We start from the raw sequence: 25,557 nt of genomic DNA, 5'->3' as shown, positions 1-25,557 counted from the left end.
TCACTAAAGCTCGTTTAACCTTCCTGCCTCTGCTTATCTCTGCTGGGGAGATGTCCTAACCTGAGGGACCCTTGTTCAGGGACCAGGGTGATTCTCTAATTTTCAGTAACAGGCGGGATGTCAGTTAAGACATGCCTATTGTTTGTGAGGAGGCCATTTCTGCCCTGGGAAGAGGGACATTGGAGTATAGTTTAGAAAGGGCACTAGGTGTGTGGGAGGACGGGTGGATATTTAAATCAGACATCTGGCAGGTAGGCAGTGCCTCTGTTGTCATGACTGTCTCCATTTTTGGTGTGGAGTCTCTGAGAGCTGTCAGGTCTCTCTCTTCCTTTTCATTTTCTACACTGCAGGTGGCTGGTTAGTGGCATCAGGGAGACGTTGAAATCACTCAAGCTCCAGCCACGCTTTCATGGACTGAGATCATGCAGCCTGTGCCTTTAACAGGATGTGCTTCCTTGGATGTCCTGATTTTGACACTGAAGTTCCGCATCAGTTTGGGGGAAGGAAAACCAACACCCCCACTCTTCTTGCCAAGTCTACCAGGCAGCCCTGATCTCAAAGAAATCCCAAAACTTCAACTTCAAACCTGTCCTTCCTGGTTGTTCAGCTGAATGTCACTCTGGAGCCCTTGAGTTCACTGTGATGGTAAAGTTGAGATGCATATGGAGACAGCTGAATTTGCCTGTAGAGTTATAAGAGCAGTTTCAAAGATCCCAACTACCCTGTGTCCATCCTTTTCCCATTTAAAAAACACCCTTTTTCCTGAGGACATTGTCCTCTTCTGTAACATGTTCATTTCTTGTACATCTTAAACATTTAGATGGGCGGGTCTCTTTTTGCACTGACTTCGGTTCCAACAAGCTGAGATTAAAACCTTGCCACTGAGCTTGGGGCCAACTCTGAGAACACTGCTTTCCCATTGCATCCCTCATTTCCTATTTGTCTTTAATTCTGCAAAAGCTGCTCTGGCCAAGGTCATCAGTGGCCTTAACATGATTCCCTGCAATAACCCGTTCTCTGAATGGCTGCCTTCACAGCCACACAGTAGCCTCAGTGGCGCTGACTTCTGCCTCTGTCTAGACATGTTCATTCAGAACTCAGAATTGTACATCCAGCTGCTGGTGTCTTCCCCCCATCACCTCCCTGCTGACAATTCTGTTTCCTAAGCTCCAGGTAAGAGCAGCAAAATGTTCTCAGAAGAAAGACGGCATCAGCTAGTACCAACCCCTTTGCTAAGTTTTGACAAGAGCTGCCAACATTTTCAGCTTTTTTTCTGGATTTTATTCTTTATCTACTCTGAGAACCGTAGGAGCAATTGAGAGGTACATTTCCCACACTCCAATATGAAGCACATATTTTAACATCGGGTATTGTATTTTCACATGGTATCTAGTTATCTGCATAGCTCTTAACATTTTAAATTAAATTTTATTTTAAACAGACCTAAAAATTAAATCATTTTATTTATACTTTGTGAATGTTGTTCTTTCCTTTTATGCTTAATGTTTAAAATGAAGCAGAGAAAATTCTGCAGGTGTACAAAATGTATTGAAATATATCTTACACACACATGCATCCTGGCACAAACATGTGAAATTTTGAGGTCAGTTCTGTATCATGACTCTGTGAACTGTTGGTTTAGATGGATTACTGCAGAAGCATCATTCTAAAAACATCAGACTAACCATCGAGTTCACCAAGTTGTGCTCACATAACAACATCGCTTAAAGCCCCTGAAGCTCTGCACAGATGGGGTAAAAAGTCAACTCTCATTTCTGATCAACCAGGCAAAAGAGTTTTCCATCTACTGGGCTAAACTTAGGTATAATGACATGAGTCAAAGCAGATGAAAGTGCTTTCTATAGACATAAAGCTCTGTGAGATATTAGCGATTTGATCTGGCTTAGCCTATTGTGTATTACGCAATCAGTGTGAGGGGTGATGGACCCTCCGGCTAGCAAAACAATTGTCAATGCCCCTATTGACTCATGTGTTTGGACACTTGGGCACCAGCTGGTGGCTCTGGTTTGGAATTTTTAGGAGGTGGAGCTTTGCCAGAGGAAGTGAGTCTCTGGGGTTGGGCCTCGATGTTATACACTGTAGATTGCTAGGTGGCAGAACCTACGCGCTAAGCCAACTTCTGGAGTTGGTCTATCCAGGAAGTTTGGTTACCAGCTAAGGTCCGCTGCCACTATTGCGTACTGACTGTAATGGCTGGACTGGATCCCCACATCAGCTGTAGGTACCAGACTGAGAGGAGCAACTCTAGACCTTGTGAGAATGTGGAGATGACATACTTCGAGAGGAAACAATAGATAGCTCTGAGCCTAGGATCACTCTGACCTTGTGGGGGTGGTGACTGGGTTCTATACATAAATCTAAGGCTAGGCGCAGATATTTGAATGGCCCCTTACACCACAGCAACCCTGGTTCTACTCTTCCTCCTCCTCCTTTCTTCTGTTTTCTCTCATAACATAGAATCATATATTATCAGGTGTGATGATTAATATTGATTGCCAACTTGACATGTTCTAGAATCTCTTGAAAGGCAAGTCTCCGGGAGTGCCTGGTAGTGGTTATCTAGACCAGGATAGCCGAGGTGGGAGCGAGGCTCTGTTCTGCGGGCTGGGGTCACAGACTGCACGGAAAGGAGCAGAAGAGTGAGGAGCCGCCCCTCTCGGCATCCTTGCCCTTGGCTCCCCATGACCAGCTGCCTCAGGTTCCTGCTGATATGACTCTCCTGACTTGATGGCTTCTGCCCTTGAACTCAAATGTGTTTGTCCCTTAAATATGTTTTTACTGAGTTCCTTTACCACAGCACTGGGGAGAGTAACTATACAGAAAGCACTGAAAATGGAAACTGGAATTGCTTGCATGAGGCACTGATGGAGACAGTAGTGAGGGCCGAAGCAGGGATCCGCTTACTTGCCAGGAGACGGAGCATCTGTGCCTGATCCTGCTCTGCCTCAGTTAGCTCTGCAAAGGCAGGAAGGATGTGCAGTTCCTCCAGCCCAGGTCCCTTACAGGAATGATGAGACTGAAAATCGAGAGTCTTGAAAGGCCCTCCTACTGCTCGGATCCCACCTTGATGAAGTATTATTAATTCCGCAATTTTATATTCTCGTTTTCAGTTCCACCTGCTTGCTGACCTCAAGAATGCGACCCATTAACTCTGGAATAAAAAAGAGCTTGGAAGTTCAGTTTTCCCTTCCATTTGGAGTGAAATATAGTGCTGGGAGGGTTTTTTCAGTTCGTATTGGCAGTGGACGCGGGACAGCCCTGTCCGTGTGGAGCAAAGACAGGCTGCTGGCTTTTCCCTATATGGCTGTGTTCACTTTTTCTCAAAATGAGGGGCAAGGGGACCTCATGTTTGTTTTTAAAACAAACGGCTTTTTTCCTCTGTCTAAATCAAAGTACGTAAGAATATTTTAATCCCTCACCCATTCTCCTAAATAACATGAGTCGTGGGCCATGGGCGCCCTAGGTCACCTTTGGCACTGAGCTGTTTGCAGGTGTCTAGCCAGCCTTACTCCAGGATCTCCAGCTTCAAAATCCCCGTTTGCCTACTCTGAAACCTGATAACTTTCCGTCCCTTAGTCTCCAGTCTCTACACAACCGTGCCTTATGGGCAAAGGCTTCTTGTGTAGAATCATAACTTTGCACATTCAATGCAACTTGAACAAGACCCAAGACTGAATGGAAAATTCAGATGGTATGAAGCAAATGAGTTCCCCACGCTAGGCAACGCCATTCTTTTGAATTACTACAATTTCCCCAAAGCCTTGGTATTTTTGGCACATTTTGAAGTAGTTGGAAACAATCTAACATCGCAATATGGTCATTCATCTTCTTTTCTTCCCATAAGCAAATCTTGAATTCCTTGTCTCCATTGTCAGAGCAGACACCTGACTCTGAAAGGCAGGTGTCTGCCTTGAGATTCAGCATGTCCTGTAGACAGGATAAAGAGAGATAATTTGTGGACTTGCAGGTGACCTAATACATCAGAATCAGAGTATGCTGGCAGACACTAATCTGAATTAATACGTCGCTCCTCCTATGACTTTACAGGACAGCTGAGTTTCAGGGCCTTTGATCTAGAGTTCGGATTGACGCACTGTCACCAGAGGGCAAATTTGGCGTGATTTTAATAATAAATTATTAATAGAACACGATTTGTTTTTATATTGTCTAGAGTTGCAACAGAAACTGTCTGACTCAGAGATCCTAAAATATTTACTTCCTGGCCCTTGATAGAAAACCTTTGCCAGCCCTGATCTCATACAGAGGAGGTGGTGAGGACTTGATCCTTGGTGCCAGCCGTGTGGCTGACTGCTTCTGTCTTCACCTCCTGGTGTCTAACCTGGGATTATATAGTCGGTCTGTGTTTCAGTGTGCTCATCTGTAAGTGGTGACAGGTACAGGATCTATGACAGCCAGTCAATGTGAAGGGTTAGCTGTGTAGACCTTTTGCATCATAGCCTGGCCACTGGAGAATACTCCATATGTATTTGCTACCAATAAATGAAAGACACAGTGCACCTACACTTCAGTGGTGCAGCTATAGTCCTCTGCAATCCATACCTTCATTGATCCAGCCCCACCTCTGAGCAAATTCCACATTCTATCTGTGCAGTTTTGGGGGTATTTCCAAGGAATAGAAGGAAACTTGCTCCAAGCAGTGAGTGGAGCAATATTCCCTATGGCAGACCTTGGAAGGCACAACTGGATTTTTCTTTACTGCCCAAGATCCTCATACAGGACTCCAGGGTATGTTGGGATGACAGGATTCCCTCTGGGCAGTTTCTGGCAAAATAAACATTACTGGGGTTTTTCCACTGACATGGTCAGACAACCAGCTGGGGAGCTGGGATAGAGACATGTGAGTGATGGTCAGGAAGCCTTAGTGCTTGCTACCCAATGGGAAATCCTTTCTTGCCCATACCCCCAGAGCTCTCTGAGTGCAGCTGTGGAAGTCTGTAAGTTGTCATCCTGGAAGAGAGCCTCCCACTGAAGCAGGAGGATTCAGTTTGAGCCTGGTATCCAGGTTCACGTCTCAACTCCCGTGATAAACCCCACACCAAAACTCAGCTTGGACAGGGAAGGGTTTATTTGGCTTACACGTCCTGCCACAGCCCATCACTGCATGGAGTCAGGGCAGGAACCATGGGAAAAAACTGCTTATGGGCTTGCTTTTTATTCTTCTGTTTGGCTAGCTTCCTTATAGAACCTAGGACCCCTTGCTCAGGATCACCATAACCACAGGAGGCTAAGCACTTTGATCAGGTATAACCAAGAAATGCCTCTAGCCAACCCAATAGAGGCAATTGTTCAACAAGGTTCCCTCTTTCTGTGTTTGCCAAGTTGACAGCCAAGAATTGCTGTTACAACAGGCTCTTGTCTCAGTTTAAAAAAGAGAGAAATCAAAAGGTGAAATCTGATCCAAATATAAAGAAGAGGTGTTGTGTGGTGTGTGTGTGTATGTATGTATGTATGCATGTATGTATGTATGTGTATTTATATGTGTGTTTATGTATGTGTGTATGCATGTGTGTATGTGTATTTGTAAGTGTGTTTATGTGTGTGTGTATAAGAGGAAAATAAGGAGCAAGAGAAAGAAAGATGGAAGGAGGAAAATATGAATGTAGATATCCCCTACAGAAATAAATCTAAACATTTGCAGAAAATATTATTAATACACATAACACTTTAAGTCAATTGATAAAGTCAATATTTTCATGAGTCTCTGAACAAAGGGGCAAGTATGAGAAGCCTCCTGGATTGTGTAAGAACACAGCCTGGGTGGGATGAGACTCTCTGCAGGAAGAGTTCTGAACACTGCAGGAGAATTCTAGAGATGAACAAGAGGACAACTGGGCACTGCCATCTTTGTCCTCTCAGTACTGACAGCACCATACATGATAGTTGATGTTGTATCCATTTTTAAAGTATTTTTTAATCTTAGAGACTTTTATACATGTATACAATGAAATATGATCATATATACCCCTATTTCTTCCCTTCGACTTCCCCCTGCACTCATCCCCAACACCCCACACCAACTTCATGTATTTTTCCATATTCATTGTTTGTTTATCTTTCTGTTATTGAAATTAGATTTTTTTTTCATCTGATTAGGTTTTCCCCTCCCTCTTTCCTCCCAGTTCCTCCCCCTCTTCCTTACCATTTCTGTCTCTCATTAGAAAATGAAGAGGCTTCAAAGGGATACTAATAAAATGAAATACAATAAGATGAAACAAAATCTAGTGCTTTGGAATAGGAGCAAACAAGCAGACGGAAGGAAAGGGGCTTAAGAAAAGACAAAGAAACAGATAAATATACAGAGACGCACTCCTTCACAATTCAGGAATCCCATAAAAACTTAAAATAAGAAGTTATAATACATAAACCTGCACAATAAGAATAAATAAATAAGATAGAAATAAAATAAAAAACCCTGACATTATGACACAAGGTGTAGGGTTAGTCCAAAGGGGGAGATGTAGGGATAGTCCAGCCCCTTAGAGGGCGTGTTCGCCTTGGGCTAATGTTTACATATAAATCTGCCCCCCCCCAGCTCTCTCTTTTTTTTTGTATTTCCTGCTCATCGCTGGATCCCTGGTGTTGTAAGCTATACCTTCATTAAAATTTGCTGTTTCATATTAAGCTAGGCTGGTTATTACGCCCGTTACAATTAGGAACCTCAAAAATGCCGTTTTATTTGCTTTCTGTTGGCCATCAACATCTTGGGATTGGTCCTATCCTTAAGAGTAGTTTGTTTCCCCAGGGAGACTCCCTTGTAGAAAATTAAATTTTCATTTGGGAGTTGTTCTTCTCAGTGGGAGACTGCTTCTGGTTAGGGCGTGTGACCACATCTCTCAGCTCTGAGACCCCATCTAGTACAGACCTGGGAAAGTGATGGGTTCTTTAAACAGGTATGGTTGTCAGATTCTGAAATCACAGGTCTGGGCCCCGATCCGTGGAGACTGACTCAATGTGTACAGAGACAGCCGTGACTTTTGAAGTTTGGAAAGGTCTCCAGCTACTTCTAATCAGTCCAATCAGTGAAGGTTTATCACTATCTCTGCCAAGGAGGCACTGGAGATGAAGGTCAAATTCCATTGTATGCTTGTTAGCGTTTACTGTGTTGAGACATGTAGGTGCAGGCTGGTATAGTAACAAGGATATATAGTTTGGAACTAGAATCAGATACTTCTGTATTCCTTGGGTTATTGGTTTACTTCACAGGGATCCTTTTTTTTTTCGCCTCTGAATCACACACTCAAAACTACGAAATGATTTTGTCTATGGTTAACTTCATATAACTGCATATGAAGCCCACTATATAGCTATAGTCAGCACTGGTCCTGTATCTGAGATGTTCGTCTTCTGCCCCTAGCTATCACTCTCAACAAACACAAACGTTCCTTTTTAATCCCGTTGCCACAGACAGACCTTGGAATACCAGGCTCCCATGACAATGGTTCCTAGAGCTTGGTTAGTGCCCCACACTCCAAGCCACTGACAGAGCCATCAGGTTTGTCTCTGGGCATTTAAAAGCTAGTTCTCTCATGATGCTCTCAAAAGTACTTCTCACAAACTTCCTCAGTATCCCTGCTCCTCTTGCCTGTTATCTCCTGCCTGGAATCTAGCATCCCATACCTCACCTGTACTGGAGATGTTCAATCATCTTCTGGTTGGAATCTATTATCCCCATACCTCCGCCTGTGCTGGAGATGCTCAATCATCTTCTGGTTGGAGTCTATTATCCCACACCTCCACCTGTGCTGGAGATGCTTAATGATGCTGGACTGAACCCACCAGGCTGCCGACGGAGTTCATCTGGGGATAAGAACCATGAGGATTCCTGGATCCATGGAGACTCTAGGGCGGCTCCTCGGGAAGTTCCTTTTCCTGATGTGCACCGTGCTTACTCTGTTGTCCCCTTTATCTTTTCATACCTGCTCTCTGCTCCAGACGAAAGCTTTGCTCAGGCCATGTTAGGAAAACGGAAGTCCTCAGGGGATCAGGTGTCAATTGACATGTGTCAATAAAGATTCAATCCCCACCTCAGTTGGGTCTTGCCCTGGTCGGCTTTCCCTTGATAATTCTAGGAGGACCCTGCTCCCTCCAAACACAAATCCTATGGCCTCTTAGCTCAGCAAGGCCTTTGTCCTGGGATTACTGTGTTTTCCTACTACATAGATACTTAGACTCTGTCCATAGAAGCATTTCAGGCAATGCTAAAACAGTCTTTCAGTGATCCACTTCTAAACTAGCCCTCTGTGCGCATGTCCCTCCAGCTGCTACAGATTCTTACTTTTCTTCGGGACAAAACGACTTTAATGAGCTTCCTGCACTGACTCTGTACTTCCCGTTAACCCTCTTTATTGAATTAGGAAATCTTTTGAGGATTCAGAAAAGGGCACTAATCTAATGAGTGTCCACCCAAACTGCCCTGTTTGATCTTAACATTTCAGTATATGCACTATTCCTTATTTCTCTATTAATGGAAAAACAAGATCACATCTACAATTGGTGGCCTTTGTTTAGCGCTCTACAGTCTTCCCTCTCTTTCGAACAGGAAGTCATGGATTTAGCATTCATGTCTGGGCCTTTTGACTACTGTGCACGTGTCCATACATTGTTCAGGTAAGTTATTTACTTTTAGGGGTTAGTTTTTATTTATTAATAAACCAACAGTAGTTTTCCTGTTCCCCTTGTCCAATGGATATATTGAAATGTGCATTTTCAACTTTACAAGAGTACCCAAAATGCCTTCCAGAGTGGTTATAACAATTCACACTTCCAGAGTCATTTTTGCCAGTGTCTGATGTTAGTTTTTGCTGCCAGACTTCTTAACTGTAGCCAGTCTGACTGGTATTTAATGGCTCCTTATTTTGGTTGGCTTTTGTGATTTGGGTAAGGGGGGGCATGATACTATTGTGCTTATTAGCCATTGAATGTCTGTTCTATCTGTACATTTTTGCACTTAGTTCTTTCCCAGTGGGTCAATTGGAGATTGCGAGTATACATTGCCTATCCCCTTTGTTGCTTGTGTGCACGCAAAGTCCCCCAGAGCCAGGGCTTGCTTTTAAGTCTTGTATCCTTGCATGGACATTCTAAACTTTAATGTGGTTTGCTGCACTGGCTTTTCTTTTTGGCTGGTCTTTGTATCTTATTTTAAGAACTCCTTTCCTAGCCAGAGGTCATGTGGATAGCCGCTTATGTGTTTCTTACATGTTTTTACTGTTTTGTTTTAATTTTGGCTTTCATCTACTTTGAAGCATTTTGAGTGAATGGCCTGCAGGAAGTGACTCAGCCAACATTTCTACACCTGGAGGGTCAACCACCTTAGACTCTGGCATTGAGTCCCTGCTCTCCCTGACAAGCTACCTGTCACCTGTGTTAAAAAATGCCTACCTTGGCCGACTGTTCATAGATTCTCTGCTACAAAGTTGTTCTCTTTGTTGACTCCTGGGCTGATATTTCAGTGCTTTTCAGTCTATGTAACTGTATAAACACGGCTGAACAGCTTGCACCAACCTTAGTCCTCTGCAGGTGAAGTTTCTCTCTTTATTGGATTTCACTTTTGCTTTACTTAATAATTACAGGTCTTCTTCAGTTCCATGGAGACGGTTGACTGAGGGGTTCAGAATTTTGTGAAATGATGAAAGTGGGAAGTATTCAGGATACAACATCCCACGTGGTTCCTGCATCAGCTCATTCAGGCCCTGTTGAGGCTTCTTAAGTTTCCTTGCTGCAGAAGTCTTTCCAACTGATCTCTTTGTTCTAGGAATCTGTTCATTCTCCTAAAAGTTCTTCCTTACGATCAGTGAATCTGCAGCTAAATTTTCACACTACTCTTTAAAATCAGTATTTCAGAGTGGAAGAATAGAATCCAAAAGAAAGATCTTTCACTTAATTTTTAAAAATCTTTTATAAAGAAACGACTAATGGTGAGTCGAAAACGTCTTTCTTTCTTCCACAGACTACACAGAGGGACCCAGTCTGAGACATTCCCTGACCTTCGCTTAGGAACATATTTCGTGGTCAATTTTGTGAATGTTACACATTGATCTGGGTTGTCATTCCTTCTTCAGTACTTAGATGCCAGATTTTTCTAAGAAGCTAGGTAGGTTGCCAGCAGCTTTCCTGTTGTGTAAGGCTGTCTAAAAAAATAAAACAAATTTTTATATGTTGTATCTTTGCAGTCTATTAACCTGGACAGTCTGTTCCACTAACGTGATACAAAGTTTCACATGTCCATCTTGCTCTGTTCTTTCTCTGGTGTTCAGATACTGAGTCTGGGTCTGCTTCCTCACGTGTCTGTAGCACATTTCCTGTGATGCTCGAGCTGCGCCATAGATGCTTCACATGCTGCTTTCCGACCTGGACAGAACCTTGGTAGAACTCTGGATGCTAAGCTCATCGACCTCTGTTGACTTGTGTCCCTATCTCAATGCTCTGTAGACTGCAGAATGTCAGGACAATAACGAACTCCTGATGGTATTAGTCTACTGTAACAAATGAACATCATAATCCCAAACAGGGCAGGAGTTGGCATGTTTGTGGTTCTTCCTTCAAACAGGTCAGAGTAAGGCTCTTGTGTTGTTAGAGTGTGGCTGAGCGCCTGCAGCACTGTGCAGTAAAAGCTGCTGAAGTTGGGAACGCTGGTGGAAAGGATGGAGCGGAGTCCTGGGGATCATGGTTAGGGATGACGTTTCAGACTCCTTGGTAGCCTCATTCCGGATCTGCATTCTCAGCTCTGATGCAGAGCAGATGGATGAAAGGCAACAGGAAGCGATTCAGGGGCTTGTGTTTGTTGCCCTTTTCACCATAGTGCCCAAACCAGAGAGAGAATTTAAAGAGGAAAGATTTTGCTAGTAGTATGGGAGGTTTCAGTCTTTCACCCTGGGGAGGACAAGGCACAAGAGCTCACACCATGCTGTCTGGGGAGGGAGGACAAGGCAGAAGAGCTCACACCTTGCTGTCTGTGGAGGGTCTTAGTTTTTTTGTTTTTTTTTTTTTGTTTTTTGTTTTTTTTCTTTTTTGCTGTGATAAATACCATGATCAGAAGGGAATTCGGGATGAAGGATTTACCTCCTATTAGATCTCTAGTTCTGTACTCAGAGAAATGAAGATGGGAACCCAAGGCAGGAAACTAGAGGCAGAAATTTAAGCATCGGCCATGAAGGAATACTGGTTACTGGCTTGCTAGCTCTCTCGCTTCTGTTCAGCTCCCTATCTTATATGGTCCAGGACCACCTAACTAGGGATGGTACCACCCACAGTGAGCCTCACACATATGCCACAGGCCAGTCTGAAGGAGGCAGCTCCTCAAGTGAGGTGTCTGTCCTCTTCCTAGGCTGCTCTAGGTTTCATCAAGCTGACACAGAAACAAGCGAGTATTGTGGGTCTTCCTCCCTTAGTTCATTTTCCCTGGAAATCCTCCCATAGACACCCACAGGTCAGCTTTGTTAACCCCCACCTCTTCTCAGCATAGTCCACTCAACAGTCAGGGTAAAGAACACAGAGCAGCCAGGGGGCCCAGGATTTAAGAGTCGTTTTCACTATCACCTTTGCTCCCAGCTTACTTCTGGGTACAGACTAAGGTGGGGACTGTAATTCAGCCACCACATTAAGTTCTGAGCAGACTCAGGCTGGAGAGGAAAGGAAAAAAAATCACATCTGGGGGTTTACATCTGCCCAGAACCTCACCAGGCGTTCACCTTGCTGTCCCCAACTGAGTAGCAAGGCTTCATCCAGCTGCAAGAAAATTTTGTTGTTTGTGTTTGTTTTAAAACCAGTTATTTTGCAATTCAAATAGAATCAGTCTTGTGTCATTAAAGATGATGCTTGGGGCAGGGGTGATGCTGTTTGAGGAGCAATCACTGCTGTCATCAGCACTGTGTTTGGAGGGAGAGAACCTGACATGCTGAATTAAGGTGGTAAGGGAGGGAGTGGGAAAGGAGGTCAGAAATAGGCTTTCACAGAGGACTGCAAGAACCCAACAACCTGTATTCCTCCTAATGTGCTTGAGAAGACATGCCCCCCTTTGGTTAATTCTACAAATATCCCTTTTATTGAATTCAAGGTCATTATGCTAAATTTAGTTGGCAAATATCGAAATAAACTTGGACAGAGAAATTTGTGCTTCAAAATCTAAATATATTTTTAAAATGTATTTCTGAAAGGATTTATGACCCCTCGAAGCTGTTTCTCAAAGACAGAAGAATGTAGAAGACATTAGCTAATAAGTCAAAATACCTTTTTAAAGTAAGTACAGCCACTCTTTGCTTATAAACACTCGAGACATATGAGTCCCAATGTCAGAAAATAACTCCAAGGAAACTAAGAGGATGCTTTATCTTCCTGCCAGAAACCATCTGCCTTTCCTGTAGATATTCCAAAAATCATTTAAACTTAGCATTTTCCTGCTACCCATACCATGCTTCTAAAAGACAACTTGAACTGCTTTGAGGGCACAAGCTCTATCTTCAGGAAATTGGGTTGCCAGAAAACATATCTAGAAATCCAGCCATGAGTGTGTGTACTTGCGTGTGCGTGTGTGCACACACATCTAGAAGGCTTTGATTTCTGGAAATGCAGCAGAAGCAAATCGTGATGCCCTACTGAACGCTTGGGGTATCACCGAACATGTTCAGAAAAAAAATAATGGTTGAAGACTAAGTCCTTCCCCTTCCAGAGAGCGAGCACGTCTTCCTGAGGGGTTGTCTGGGAAAACCCTGAATCTATTTACTGCTGTGGCTGGCACTTTAACCAGGCTGCTTTTTTGAACATGGCTATGAGGTCAAAGAATGCCATGCTTAGTGTGGCTTGAATCTGAGAGGTAACTGGAAAGCAGAACTCCACTTGGGTGGGTGAAGGCAGGTCTCTCTGTCATCCCTCAGGAATAACTGAGGACAAAGTCCATTGTCACATCCCTTTGAAGCTGAGGTAGACCCCGGGTAGAAATCAGACTTTGGAAGGGGCCATGCTGGAGGCCCCTCACATACCCTAGCAGAGTGGACAACCTGGAACTTCACCTTAAGACCTGAGAATCTGCACTTTATACCATATTCTTTAAAGCCCCTTCTGTATGTGTGTGTGTGTGTTTCTGTGTGTATGCGTGTGTTTATCTGTGTGTGAGTGTGCATGTGTGTGAGTTTGTGTATGGATGTGAGTGTGTAAGTGTTTATGTGTGTATAAGTGAATGAGTGTGTATATGTGAGTGTGTCTGTGAGATGACAGCTTCTAGGCACGTACCATGTTCTTTTAAAACACATCTAGTCTCCTTAACACCACTCAGGGAACGACCTTTCTTGGGAGCAAAGGAAGCCTAAGGGGGTTCTGGTGAAACCTAGCAGACTAGTGAAAGTTCACACAACTTCTCCAGTTCAAATGCCTTCGTCTGTGAAAACCTCCTCAGGCGGCCATCACGGTGTCATCCGTAACTACAACTGTGGACCTTCTGAATCCTAAACACAAATAATCCCGGAGCCGCTCTGAGCAATGCGACCGTGACCTCAAGCTTCCCGTCTTTGCATCCGTGTTTCGCTGTGTTAAAGAGGACAGCATTAGCCAGGCAATAGTGGTGCTCGCCTTTAGTGCCAGCACTGGGGAGACAGAGAGACAGAGGCAGCTGGATCTCTGAGCTGGAGGCCAGCCTGGACTACAGACTGAATTCAGGACAGCCAGGGCTACACAGAGAAACTCTGTCAAAAAAAAAAAAAAAAAACCAAAGCATAGGATCTTGGCAAATCTTGGAAACCAGGGTGAAAAATTGTCTAACGGTGACTCTAACAACCTGGCTCATCTGCAGGGACACACGAAATGTAAAGCGGCCAGGATTCCAGGACTGTTTTTATTTTCCTTTCTTATTACATTTCATGGTCCACAGTAGCGAGTCTTCCTGGGAAAGCCAACCGTGGTCCACAGCTGTGTCTCCACGTCTCTCAGGCCGTGCCCTCTGCAGCTCTCCCTGCTCCGTGCTCCGGCTGCAATCAGGCCCTGGGAGGGGATACAAAGATGATGGGAAATGGCTGCGTTAGTTCAAAGTCATGTACGGCTTGGGTAACGCTGAAGAGCGTCCTAGGTGAGTCAGGAAATGGATGGCGTTTTTCAAGTCACATGAATCAGCGCCCCAGAATTCATCATTTTCACCAGCTGTGTCATTCCCCAGCATTCCTCAGTTTTGACCCTGTACACAAGGTTCACCCGAAGTAGTTGAGTGGGGGCAGGGAAGGGAAATAGAGAGTTTCAGTGTGAGGACGACAGAACACCCTTGGTAAAACCATAATCCCATTTAGTTTTACAGTATGGTGATTCGGGTACTTTAACAAGAAAGACTTCTTAAAAGGAAAAAAAATCAAATTTTATCAGAAAAGGAAATATTTATAAGCACTTTTAAACAATTACATTTTTCAGAGTGCCTACTTGGTGCTGAGTCTCAGGTATTTGCCTTTGCTGCTCCTGACGGACATTTCTGGTGAGCTGGTCAAGTGGCCCCAGAAGACACTAGCTCAGAAAGTTCACAGACTTTCTGCAAGTCTGCGACAAAATCGTCCTCAGCTTAGAACCAATCCACTTTAAACCAAGAAAGCATTCTTAACGAGAATTTGGTTTCTGTCCTCGCTTATTAAAGGTTTCTAATTCCGGATCACTGGCGATGAGCTCCAACAGTGGTACAGTGTGGTTTGTAAACTGCCAGACTGAACCCATTTCCTGCCCCAGTGACACAGAGTAGCTTCACTTCGAGGGGGAGAGTCTATGTGATAATCCTCAGGGTGCACAGGGCTTAGGCCTCCAAGCTAAGATGAGTTTCTTTGCTTGCTTGTGAGTTTATATGAGACAGGGTCCCCCTAGGTGACCCCAAACTGGCCTTAAGCCCCAGCCCTGCTGCCTCAGACACCAGAGCACTGGGCACACAGGCACGATGCACCTCACTTTTTCTTTCTTAAAAAATAATTTATTAAAAAGTGTTAACTGCTTTTAACAGTAGCAGATACGAATTAGCTAAACACACTGGAGTCTTGATTTGTCTTTCTTCATCCTGTTAGTTCCCACCCGCCCACACGAAGGCTATAGGGTTCATGCGGAAGGCTGAAGTCCTCCACCGCCAGACCTTGGCCCTTGGCAGGCCGCCTTCTCCCAAGAGCCTCTCAGGCTCCTGTGCCACGCCACGTAGGCAAGGGAAGGAGAGTGTTAGCAATGGCTCCAGTTCCCACCCACTTCTGAAGCAGAAGAAAGGCCAGGAAACCCATTGACTTTTCCCTTCAAGACCCAGAAACCAGGAGCTGCCACCAAGAGCTAGAAGCCAGTCAAACAACTGTGAGGGATGCTTCCCAAATAAGCCCTGAAAAGGCATCCAAGTTGGACCCCTGGTCCCCACCGTTGCCCACAGTTCCAGCCACTGTGCACTCTGGGGGCTCCCACAGAGGCTTTCAAATTAGTTTCACAGAATTCCTTTATCTGAAAGGTGACAGAAACGACAAATTGGGGGCAATTTGTGCTTCTATTGTTCTCCTCTTGAATCTCAGTGGTCCTGGAAGGGGCTGTGACACATTCCAGCTATTACCAGGTCTCCAGTTCGTACAGTGGCACGCGGCACACCCTTACAGACCTCTGAACTGCCCTCCCCCCCCCCCCCGCACATTTGCAGCTTGCCAATTACCAGGGTGTGAATGTGGCCCCATGAGGGCGACCTTCGGTCCTGCAGCTAAGAGAGTCACTCATGAGGTCCCTTAATGCAAAAACATCCCGAAGCCACTAACAAAGCCCAAGATAGGGGAAAAAATAGCCTGAAGAAGCTCTCACCCCATCCTATACAGAGGGAAGGGGTGACACGTGGCTACAGGGGTAGGAACCCGAGTTTCCTGGCTCTCTTTATCCTGTGACTTTCCCATTCAACAACCACCTAAGTTGTTTAAAACCCCGTGAGTTGATCACTTCCCTAGAAGGAGAAAAGAACAACTCAAGTCAACAAAACTGCCCTGCTAAGGCGATTTACTTTGCGTTCTAATATAAACTCCGAGAAGCTCAAATATCCTTGCAGACTGGCGAATTAGCCCAGCTGGCTCTGCCCATGAAGAGACCCTCTCCTAATGCAGCCTGGGCCACTTGGAGGTCTCTTGCTCTGCTTCCCTGGATGGCAGATTTGTACGTTTGTCTGATCTACGCTCTCCAAGTAAGCCAAAACTAGCTGAGAGCCACGTGGGCCCAACTTGCTTGCAAGAATCCGCGGCGAGCCCCCCGTCCCCCGGCCCCCATCCTGCCCCTAGCCTTCTTAGGATGACACGGAAGAACTGAATCTTAAACTTCTACCCTCTCCCCACCCGTGATCCGCCAAAGGGCGCGCACATACCTGGAGCCTAGGCAGGCCTAGTAGAAGCGCCACGTCTCTGATTTGCGTCGAGCTGCCTCCAGCCCTTTATACAGCCCAACCCGCAAAATAGCCACGTCGGGACTGGACAGGGGGCGGGTAACCTTAGAAGGTCTCGGCGAGTCGAGAAAGAGAGTCCCTAAAATGTCACCATTTGGGTGAACTTACTCTCGGGGGGCACAAATGGGACTCGTGGGGTGTGGTGACAGCCCCCCGGGGAGTGTTTAGGGGGTCCCATCTCGGGAAGAGGCGGAGCCAGAGGAGGGGCCTGGGGAGGTCAGGGGCGGGTGGGGCGCTCAGCTTGCACCCGGGAGGGGCGGAGAAGGGGAGGTGCGGCGGCGGGGGCGTGGCGAGGGCGGGGCTAGGCGGCCCTGGGCTCCCCGCCCCGAGCTCCGGGCCCGCGCATCCAGCGGGGCTCTACTCGCCGGGAAGGCGGCGCCGGCGCCGGCGGCTCACGCTGTGCCCACTCCCGGGTGCTGTGCTCCGGTAGCGGGTGGGCTTCTCAAACCCCGACCGGCCGCGGCCCCTGCAGAGAGGTGGCCTCTGCATCACAGTTTCTCATTGCGGGGACGCTCCAGCACGTGCAACCATTCTTTGGGGGTGTTCTTACGAGCGGCTACCAAGCAGAGGGCACCCAACTTTGCCACCTTGAGGGTCGCCCTCGCTCAACGCGAGCTTGCTTGCTCAGCTGCACAACTAGGGACTCTGTGCTCCTGGCGGAGGAGCTGGTCCCCAGCCTGGAGCGCTGCGAGCAGAGGATAGCTCTGGAGAAGTGGCGGGGAGCTGTAGCGGCAGCTGCCTCGATTTCCCTTGCAGCGCACTGAAGAGGACCCTTGGAGCCCCTCCGGGCCCCGGGCGCTGGATGACTGGCAGGAGGAACGCTCCCCGCATCTGGTGAGCCTGCTCCCCACCGCGTCCCTGGGTGTCTTGGCTGAGCCCCTGCGCGGGTGAACTAGACCTGGGATAACATTGGACTGTCTGTGGGTGGTATAGGTCTCGGTTAGGGTTACTCTGCAGGCAGCTGGGTGGGGACAGCCCGGCAGCCGCGCGAGTAGGAATAAGACCACGGTCAGTGCGGAGGCGGTCGCAGTGGAGGTAGTGCACGGGCTGGAAGTTTGTGTCCTAGCCTTTGCCCAGATCCGAGCGTGCGTTAGAAAGGAGCTGGAGTGTCCGGGTGTGCGATCGGACAGTGGGCGAGCCTGCACCTCGGGCAGCACCTCTCAGGTACGCGTGGAGATCTGTGCGCGCACTCCGCGCGAAGCCAGGCTGGCGTGGTGGGAGCTGCAGCCAGCCAGGTCTGGCAATCGGAATCGCCTACCTCACAGCCCTGTGGGCTCGGGGACATTTTCTTGCTCTCGGTATAGGGGCTTTGCGGTGTTCGGGAGAATCCGGGGATAGTGGGGCTAGAACTCAACTCCGTCAGGCTGTTTTCTTGAGGTAGACTAAGGCAGAGGTGGTGAGGCCTGGGGACCCGCTAGCCACTCGCGGAGCCTCTGTGCACAGGCACCTCCGCCTCATGCGTTTCGTACCCGGGCTCAGGGTCTGGGGTCAGGCGAAGATCCGGGGTCGGGATGTTCCGAGGAATTGTTGGAGGTGGGGGTTAAACCCCCGCGACCACCCCTGGTACTGGGCCTAGCGTTGTTGGGTTCCAGTTGCCCTGGCTTTGGCGGGAAGCGCTTTCGTCGTCTTTTTGTTGTTGTACCTGGATGCGGTTGCCTGGAGTTGGGCTTTAACTTTCCTGCGCCCTCAGCGTCCCAGAGATTCCCGGCAGGGGGCGCCAAGAGCGAGCTTTCGGAGAGGGCGAGAGGATGCTTCAGAGTCTGTTGGTGCTTCTGTCCTGGGCAGGAGGGTAGGGAATCCTAGTAGGGGTAAAACACAGATTTTGCAGTAATTGCACCCCAAAAGGCGAAGGGCGGAGGAAGTTTTCTGTTACCGTAGAGAGCTTTCGGTCTACTCAGAAGAAGGGACAGGAAAGTTGGATGGAAGTCCTCTCACTGGAAAGGTCTCTTCGAAGACAAATTCCTACAAACTCCTCTGTTTGCAAATCTTTCTCCTTTGACAATTGGGTTTGTCAAGAAGGCAATTGAAATTGCGTGGAAATGTCATAGTTATGTGCAATACGGAGAGGAGGTTCGGTTCCCGAGGTGCATATTGGTTAAAAGGCAGGGTGTTAAATTATTGCAGCTATTTATTTATATTTATTTAAAAATAGCTGTGTGTCCAGGCTTATCTGGGAAGGCTCTGTTGTAACGGCCAAGAATGTGAAGAGCAGAAGTGTTATTAACGACAGAGATCATCTTTTAAAAGGAGACACAGAAAGACAAAACTAGACTTTAACAGCAAGCGGTTTTTAATACCCTATTAGAATAGTTGGATTAGCTGCTGATTAATCGCTGTTTTGCGAGAAGGTGAAGCCTGTCCCTGGGAATAAGCAGTTCACAGTTCCACTGAAGGCATAAGTCTTAAGCGGACACCTTCTACTGTAGATCACTGAAGCAACTTTTCTCTCCTGCGTTTACTCCCAACGAAATGTGCGTTTCTTTCTGCCCACTCAGATTTCTCTGCAGGCTTGATTTACATGGAAGAGTGCTTCTACACGGGATTACCTAAGCACAGATTTCCTTTGGCTTGCGTTTGTTTATTATAAAAAGCGCTGGGGACAGTGGCTCCCCGAGATGCTGCCTGTAGTCACAATGTGTGGCCATACGACTGTGAGGTCTGTGAACTGCTGTCCGCTTTTCTACATCTGTAGTCAACACGTGCTTGTCCTCACGGAAGGAGGATGGATGGTGCTCATTATTTTATGCCTTTTAAGATGTTGCTAGCGCTTTTGGGTGTCTTAATGGCAGACAGCTGCGGATCCCTGCTGAGAGCAAAGACTTTAGTCTTCTGGGCCGGAAAGCCTGTATTTGACTAGAGACATATTTGAGGTGTTCAGAATTTGGTGAAAATAAACTGGTATATGTCCCTCTTTGTGTCTGTCTCAACTTCCTAGCCATGCCTGCAAGAATGAAGCAGAGAAATGTAGACCACAGAGTAAAACCAGTTGACAATGATACTAACATAAATATAAGCGTGTTCTTGCGAGCTTAGCATACGCTTGGATTCCATGGACCCGCAGAAGTCCTCCTAGCTATCAGTTTCTCTGTCCTCACTTTAGCCTCTTGCTGAGGGTTTCTTGCTCAAGATAGTTGCCAGTCTCTCAGTGACTGTATCAATTGCTTATCATGCCAGAGAGGGCTGCCTAGTGGAGCCATTGCAAAGCTCCAGTTAACTGGCTGGTGATCTTTAAGGGCTCTGGATGTCAGATTACTGAAATAGAGGCTCTCCACCAATAAAATACAGGACAGTGGAGAAGGGTTGGGTGCGACTTTGCTTGCAGTTCAACCAAGGATACAGGCTATTCCATCGAATAAATGGGTGAACATGGACTCCAGGGTTTGCAGGTTAGAACCTGCCCCCAAAGAAGAGGCTCTTGTTATAGATCTCGTAGTGTGCACTACAGAATAAATCCATTCATTTACATTAAGTCCTAGCTAAGTAACCCATTTTTAGTGTAGAATATGTACAACCATTTGCGAAAAACATTTCTACTTTCTATAATAAATCCGTGATAATTCTTGATTCTAAAATTATACCAAATTAGTATTATAAAATGTATCTGGAGTTGTTGCTATAGTTACTCAGACAAATTGCTTAGGGTATAATTATAATACCAAGGTGACAAGTTTTTGTGTTTAATGTTCAATAATGTTGAAAACACAAATTACAGTGTCTAACAAATTGAATTGCAACTAAGTATCTAATGGGGAAGCTTCTCCATGTCTGCCCACCTGCACCTGCTTGAAAATTTATATTTATTTTCTGCAAAGTACACTTTTCTGGAATCCCCAGATGAGCATATGTCATTTCCTAAGTTGTTTATAGTGTCTCTGGTGCTGTTGTCGGCAACATAGAGATTTTCACAGATGCTCCTGCATCCTTTCTGGTTGAAGATATAAGTCTAGTCCAAAATTACTGTGGACTCTCCCACCCTGCAGACATGGTGGTCTGCTATAGATGGGGCATTCTGCTCTTTCTAATTCCCACTGATTGGTAGCATCACAGAGATGGTTCTCCTCCAGCACTTTGGAATGTACCTCGAAGAGGTGACTGCTATATGTGTAACTACAGAACTTATTTTTTTGGTATTTATTTTTTAAATTTATTTTTAAGTAAATGAGTGAGCATATGTGCCTGTGTGCATGTGTGTGTGTGCGTGTTTGTGTGTGCTTTTCACACGACATGGTGAGTGTGTGAAGGTCACGTGACAGCTTGTGGGAGTTGGTTCTGTTCTTCCATCATGTATCTGAGGACCAAATTTGGGTCACCTGATTTGGTAGCAAGCGCCTTTAGCAACTGTACCGCTGTGTTTCAGGTACTGATCACTCAGGCACACAGCATCTATTTCCGACAGAAAGGAAACGGGGAATAGAAACTCCAATCAGACCCATGCAGACTTTCCACCCTCGGCCTAAAATTCTGTTTCGTTCAGAGTTTCAGGAATCCTAAGTTGGTTTTAGCATGCGGATACTGACACGATTAGTTGGTGACTTGTGGAAGATCCTAGGAATAGGAAGCCTGGCCTGCGTTTCACAGGGTAGTTTGAAGTCAGAAGCTTCAAAGATGGAGTTGTGTTTCATCTGGGGCATGCCATTGAAAGTGGCAGGACCAATGCAGCGTGGACTCAAACAGTCAAAACACTTTGCCCAAAGTATGCCTGTCATCATCTCCTTTTTTCCTTCTCTCTCTTTCTCTTCTTTTTTTCTGGTCACCAAATTTATGGGTATTTAACAGGACTAAAGCCGAGTGCGTCTTACTCCCCTCCCCGAGTTTCCCCACATGCCCTCAACTGCATGTGGAAGAGTAAGTCTTTCAATTGCTACTTTTTCTTTGCATGTTTAAGGACTGGCTGTCTTATTAACAGCAAATGGGAAACCATTTCAAAAGATAATGCCTTTGCTAAAGGGTGGCTTCTGTTGTGTTTGGTCACGAACCCACCTGTCTTTTATCTCTCAGTCCTTTTTGTCTCTGCTTTCCTGGGGAACTGGCTGACCTGCAGTTCGAGCCAAGGGACAAGGAAGCACACAGCGGAACAATTCTACTTTGTGTTGCATTTTTATGTGCATTTGAGAATAAATCCCATTACTGCAGTGGGTAATTCAATTACAGCTATATATGATAAATAACCAGTCAGTGATAATATCAGCAGGCGACACTATTGGAGAAATAATACTGTATTTGCTGAGATGTAAGATTAACAGTGAAAGCTGTAGGCAGGTGACAGCCATAGTGGCACAAGGACATCTTGGTCACAGGCAGTGGACCTTTTCATCTGGCTCACCTTCCCCAGTTACCTTCTGGCAATGGTGCATGATGCAGCCATGGAAAGAAAGCCTGTCAACGGCAAGACGGGTTTGCATTGGCCAGATGGTTAGTGCTTTACCAACACGTCTGTTCTAAATCACAGGTTGTATTTCATAAACTCCATCCAAACACAATTCCATACAAAGAAAATCTCTTTCTGTAAAAGTAGTCAGAAAAACTGGAGCTGCCTTGTATCTGGAAGAGGCTTCCCAAAGCTGTCTGTACCCTGAAGGATGCCTAGGGAAGTTTATAGTGTAGCATCCTGAAACCAAATGATGGATTTTAGTAACAGCTGGTTTCTTTGTTTCTTTCTTTTCCCTCCCTCCCTCCCTCCCTCCCTCCCTCCCTCCCTCCCTCCCTCCCTCCCTCCTTCTCTCCCTCCCTCCCTTTCGGTTTTTTTGAGACAGAGTTTCTCTGTAGCTTTGGAGCCTGTCCTGGAACTCACTCTGTAGGCCAGGTTGGCCTCAAACTCACAGAGATCTGCCTGCCTCTGCCTACCAAGTGCTGGGATTACAGGCGTGCACCACCACTGCCCAGCTTGAGTTTCTTTTAGAAAGTGAATATTTACATTTTCTGTACTGATTGTAATGCTAGGAAGTTGGAACTAGTGGCATCCAGTAAAAGTAAATAAGTAGATTACGAAAAAACAGTTGCCTTAGATGTTAAACTTCTTTGGTCTAGCAATAGCTACAGTTCAGCCATCATTCATTCTGCTTGGCCTAAATGTATTGTCAAGTGGAGGTGCTTTTAAACCATCTTGTCACTTAAGTCCTTATGTGTTCTAGCCCCGTGCTTGACTTTAGAAAATTCCCACAGGTCCATGGTTCAGGGAAGCAACTTGCCTGATTGAGAAAGACAATAGGAGATTCTTCTACCTTCAATTTGGGGTTTGCCGGCAACATTTTGTGCTCCTGAAAGAACAGTTCACTACTGTGCTGGAGAGTGGTGGTGAGGAAACGGCTGGCCAGAGTCTGGCAGTGGTGGTGGCTGTCATAGGCAGGAGCAGGAACGGTAGCACCACTGTCCCCATGCGGCTCACGGATGCACATAGCAGCTTGAGGAGGGTTCAGCAGACTTGGATAGCTGAGAGCCATGCTGGGTGAGAACCCCACATCCACGTCACTTGTGTAGAGCCCTTGAAGAGCTAGTCTCACTGGGGATGGTGACTGAAGCCAGGAAGACTCCCCGGCAAGGGCGGCCTGGTGGGTGATCACCAAGTGGGGCCCCGGAAAGGACGGTGCGGAACAAAACACTAGGCTGGGGTTATGATAGGAGAAATGCACACGGACGCAAGGAAGAGCTCCCGGAACGTGAAGTCGACAATAGAACCGTGTGAACTTGCCTGGCCGTTTGCCCACTTCAAGCCCACCAACAATCACACTCTGCTCATTCTGCTCCTTCCATTCAGAAAGGGCCCCAAAGCCAGAGCTCTACAAAAAGGGCAGCGAATGGCTCTACAGCCTGTCCACGGTCACCGCTGGCCCCTGGACTCCAGTCCTGCTGCCTGCTTCTGGGAGCCTAGCCTTGGCGCTCCTGCTTGGAAGGCTTTCTGTGCGTTTTTCTGTGGGACTTTCTGTCTTTAGGCCTGGCCGCCTTGTGGTCCTTACTCAAGCATCCCCTCTTCAGAAGAAGAGTCTCCAAAATACAGTCGAAAACATCTCCTTTCCCTATTCCTTCCCTTAGCCTTCATATTTTATTTTCCCTGTTTATTGTGTGTTGCACTGCCCCACGTGATATATATTTCTTAATATATATTTATACGTTATATAATATACTATATATTCTTTATATATTATATTTTGTTTTATTATTATATTATATTTATATGTAATTCAATATAATATAATATATTCTTATATATAATATACATTATAATTAATATATTTCACCAAAGTAAAGTATAAACTTGAGATAGATGGGATTGCCTCATTTATGTCCCTGTCACCAAGTTCCTAATGATGACTGCCAGACACCTGGGGCCCTCTGGCTCCAATGCATCAGTAAATGCATGGGTAAAGACATTACATACTTCAGACTGCAGTAGAGCTTTACATGTGACATGGATGGTGAGAACGGTTTATATTTTTCACAAGGAGAAACATATTCTCATGCGTTCAAATTGATTTCATGACCACAGTCATAGAATTTAGCTGTGCCTGAAAGCCAGGAGCCATGGGGGCTGTATCCTCCATATATTCTAATATATGCTAATTATACATTAAGTAGATACTTGGTAAATAAATTGATGACCTCGCTTGGCTTGGAATTAGCATAGAAATACTTTGTGTGTGTTAAGGCATAAAGAGTGACATTCCAGGCTGTTATTTGCTTATTTAGAGCCACATGCCACCCACACAAAGTTCCAGGGAACAAACTGTATCATCATTACATATTTTCACACATTATGACTTCAGAAAATTGTAGAAATATGCCAGGCTTTCTCATTCCGTTCCCGAGATCAGGGGGATCAGCCTTGCCAGCTAGTTGCATGTGTATCGTTACGTAATAAGCTCTAGCAGGTAAGTGGTTAAGCAGAACGTTTTCATCTGTGCAGCGTCCTACTGTTGAACAGTGGTCCGACTGAGCTCTTGATGTATGCTGCAATAGGTGTGAGCCTCAAAACATGGAACTGAGCAAAAGAAGCCAGCCACAGAAGACCACACATTGTTCGATTCCATTTATAGAAACTTCCAGAAGAGGCAAAACTATAAAGATGGAAAGTGGATAAGTGGCTGCCTGGGGCAGCAGTGAGAGCTGGAAGAGAGACAAATGGGCAGGCGGCTCGTTCCTGGAGGATGGCGGTGCGCTGTGGAGGTGTTCACCCACCCACGTGTGCACTTGCTCACGGCCACTGGCTTGTAGGCTTACAACGAGTAGGTTTTATAGCATGTAACCCACCTCAGCGATATGGTTAGAAACGGAAATCTGGGACGTAATTTCTGCAGTTAGAGTGAATTAGACGGCCGACAGCCTAAACATAGCTCCTGCTGAATTTTCTGGGGGTTTTATTCTGGGTTCCCACAATTTTTTTATATAATTAGTGTCAAGGGTACTGGGCTCTGAGATGTACCAAATTTCTGGGAGCCTGTGGCGCTGTTTTCTCTGTTAGAGGAATAACTAAACTCAGGTTGTTTACACATGGGCCCCTATAAGCACTCCAACTGATCAACTAAACGTGGCTGGCTCAGCTACTTCCAGAGAGACTCCTGGCTCCAGTGGCTCCCAGGCTTGTTTATGTTGCTTTCCTGCTGGTCCAGGTGTGTTGGGTGTGTGGAGAGCACAGAGCCCTGTTTCCTTAGCACTTCAGTCAGGGTCTGTAACTCACAGGATAAAGCTTCTTCGCTAAGGGATGATGCTCTGCTTTGCTGGGGTCAGCTTCACCTGTTTCTGCACTGTGAGCTCTCCTACAGTTGCTGGCATTGGCTCCAGCTGGTGGGTGAGGCTTTTATTTTCTTCTTTTGTGACAGGATCTTGCTGAATAGCCCCGTAGTAGGTAACTTCAAACAACCAAACCTGAAAATGGAACGTAAGATTTTATGTTGCTTGGCATTTTCCTCTACTTCATCTATCCATCCCTCAGCCCTCTCCTGTCATAGGGTCCTTGGCTGTGTTGCTCAAGTGGGCCTCCCACTTCAATGTCCTCGCGCCTAACTAGAAGGCAAGTTTCAAAATGCTCCAAACCTGGACACCTTTTACGTGTAAGAGTCCTAGAGCATGTCTGGGTCTTGCTATTTTGCTTTCTGCTTTGGCGCGTTCGTTTTGGCTAAGGT

At 46.1% G+C, this 25,557-nt stretch overlaps 1 protein-coding gene, 1 long non-coding RNA gene and 1 other non-coding gene across 5 annotated transcripts in view; 1 reads left to right on the top strand and 2 right to left on the bottom strand.

The window, feature by feature from the left end:
* Window positions 1–13,845: 13,845 nt before the first annotated feature.
* LOC126503221 (uncharacterized) lies at window positions 13,846–16,686 on the bottom strand. Its single transcript, XR_007592226.1, has 2 exons — window positions 16,364–16,686; window positions 13,846–14,010 (listed from the first exon to the last, which is right to left on the bottom strand). It is a non-coding gene; the product is annotated as an uncharacterized lncRNA (long non-coding RNA).
* LOC126503294 (small nucleolar RNA SNORD123) lies at window positions 14,095–14,164 on the bottom strand. Its single transcript, XR_007592246.1, has one exon. It is a non-coding gene; the product is annotated as a small nucleolar RNA SNORD123 (small nucleolar RNA).
* Window positions 16,687–16,781: 95 nt separating the features above from the next.
* Window positions 16,782–25,557, top strand: part of Sema5a (semaphorin 5A) — a 420,186-nt gene continuing 411,410 nt past the window's right edge. For 2 of the 3 annotated variants that reach the window (XM_050144767.1, XM_050144769.1), the window contains exon 1: window positions 16,782–17,275. The gene's annotated coding sequence lies outside the window, so the exon portion shown is untranslated. Of the gene's footprint in view, window positions 17,276–17,459; window positions 17,606–25,557 lie in introns of those variants that run through there. The other variant, XM_050144768.1, reaches the window with a different exon arrangement.

Source organism: Alexandromys fortis, unplaced genomic scaffold (genome assembly GCF_014885135.2).
Source record: "Alexandromys fortis isolate MF-2015 unplaced genomic scaffold, M_Fortis_MF-2015_v1.1 scaffold_52, whole genome shotgun sequence".
In the NCBI taxonomy this organism is placed as follows: domain Eukaryota; kingdom Metazoa; phylum Chordata; class Mammalia; order Rodentia; family Cricetidae; genus Alexandromys; species Alexandromys fortis.
Note: the sequence above shows the minus strand (reverse complement) of the source record. Positions and strands in the feature narration are given on the sequence as shown.